Raw genomic sequence first — 2,467 nt, 5'->3', positions numbered from 1 at the left:
CATATATATGCTGTATAATATGTATAATTGTGGATTGAGAATAAAAAATGCTATATGTTAAGTCCTATTAAAACTAACATTTGTTGAATGCTTACCAAAAAAAAAAAGTAGCCAGGTGTGGTGGTGCATGCCTATAATCCCAGCTACTCGGGAAGCTGAGGCAGGAGAACCACTTGAACCTGGTAAGCAGAGGTTGCAGTGAGCCGAAATCATGCCACTGCACTCCAGCCTGGGCAACACAGTGAGATTCTGTCTGAAAAAAAAAAAAAAAAAAAAGAGGAAACCAAAAAAAAGTTTGTTTTAGATTATAGACCTTGCTGGCCAGGTGCAGTGGCTCATGCCTACAATCCCAGCAATTTGAGAGGTCGAGGTGGGCAGATCAATTGAGGCCAGGAGTTCAAGACCAGCCTGGCCAATATAATGAAATTCTGTCCCTCCTAAAAATACAAATATTAGCCCGGCGTGGGGGCGTGCCTGTAATCTCAGCTACTCTGGAGCCTGAGGAGCGAGAATCGCTTGAACCTCGGAGTCAAAGGTTGCAGTGAACCGAGATAGCACCACTGTACTCCAGTCTGGGTGACAGAATGAGACTCTGTCTCAAATAAATAATAGACCTTGCTGTGAAGAAAACATACAGGATGCTGAAGAAAGCATTGCAACCAAGGAGGGAGTGGGCCCACTTTGGGGAGGGCAGTCCATGGTTTCAGATCCAGACTCTACCAAAGAATCCCCCTCCTCTCTACTCTGAGAAGAGGTGTCCTCTCCCCTGCTGAACTCAGGTTGTACTTCCTTCCTCACTCATTTCTCTATTACTGCGCTGGCCACACTTAAAGGCAATTATATGTGAACACTTCGTCTCCCCTCCTGCTGCATGAGTCATGAGTTGCTTAAGGAGCAAGCCCAGGTCATAAGCATTTTTCTCTCTCCACAGTCTGTGGATGCTTAATAAATACTGAACCATGCCACAGTGCTTTGTTACATTACATCGTGGTTCACACAGGAGGAGAGTGGACAATTTGGCCTCCCAAGGGACATTTGGCAATGCCGGGAGGCATTATTAATTGTCATGACCTGGGATGGGAGAGCTACTGGGATCTGGTGGGCAAAGGCCAGACATACAGAAACATCCAATAAGACATAGAACAGGTGGCCAGGCGTGGTGGCTCACGCCTGTAATCCCAGCACTTTGGGAGGCCGAGGCAGGCAGATCACAAGGTCAGGAGTTCGACACCAGCCTGGCCAACATGGTGAAACCCCGTCTCTACTAAATATACAAAAATTAGCTGGGCGTGGTGGCACACACCTATAATCCTAACTACTTAGGAGGCTGAGGCAGGAGAATTGCTTGAACCCAGGAGGCAGAGGTTGCAGTGAGCTGAGATGACACCATTGCACTCCAGCCCAATGGACAGAGCGAGACTCCATCTCAGAAAAAGAAAAAAAAGACACAGAATGGTCCCTACAACAGAGAGCTATCCAGCCCAAAATGTCAGTAGTGCCGAGATTGGAATACCCTGCTCGACACCTTATGCATCACACAGAATTACATAAATGAATACTATTTTAAAATATGAACTGGAATAACTTGTCTCCTGCTTTCCAGCAAGAACACACTGAAGAGGTTCCCCTTTAGGACGCCTCTCAGAGGCAGCCCCATGGCCTCTGTGGCACACTGCAGCATCTACCAGTGTCTACCAGAAACCAGAGTTTCTGCCTGCTTGTTCCCACTGTAATTGCATGAGCTCATTTATGCTAAGGATTGTAGTAGGCACTGGACAGATGTAATTGTCTCTTATCCAGTCTTTTTTTTCCCCAACTTTCTTCTGACCTAAGTTTCTCCTGATGCAGCTGAAATCCATTTCCTCAGCAGGGGATGTTTCTGAGCTCACCAGGGTGCATTGCATACCATCCGGGAAGATGATTGAGCAAGGCCAAGAGCAAATAGCTACTCAAGGGATTTGGGGTTGAGGAAGGAAAACTAAAATTTGGTAAGAGCTCTTATGAAGGGCCAAGTACTTTCCCCAGTATAATCTTCAACACAAAGTTTCAAGGGAGATATTATTAGCCTCTCACCCTGACTTCTCCTGTAAAGGAAGAAACTGAGACACAATGATTCTTACAAAGTTACACAGCTACTACATAGTCAAACTCAGATGAAGCCCAGATATTTTCTGATGCTAATGCTTGAGCTTGTCTGTCACTGATGTTTACAAGTTATGCTGCCTATATTTTAATGTTCGTTCCTCATTTGAAAATGGATGTGAGGTTCCTCATGGGTATATATTTCAACAAGAGAAAAAATAAGTAAAGAAATCAGGATAACAAAAATTAAAAAAAGAAAAACAGAATGAAGCCAGGACAAGGTTAGTACTAAAAATAAGCGCCATACAATCTTATGAGCTTGCTGTAGATAGACTGCAGTTTGACTTGGAGCTTCCTACCAGCCAGGGTAAAAAGGGAAATTTCT

Source organism: Hylobates moloch, unplaced genomic scaffold, assembly GCF_009828535.3.
Source record: "Hylobates moloch isolate HMO894 unplaced genomic scaffold, HMol_V3 SCAFFOLD_9, whole genome shotgun sequence".
NCBI classification, from domain to species: Eukaryota; Metazoa; Chordata; class Mammalia; order Primates; family Hylobatidae; genus Hylobates; species Hylobates moloch.
The sequence above is the reverse complement of the archived record's forward strand: the minus strand, read 5'-3'. Positions refer to the sequence as shown.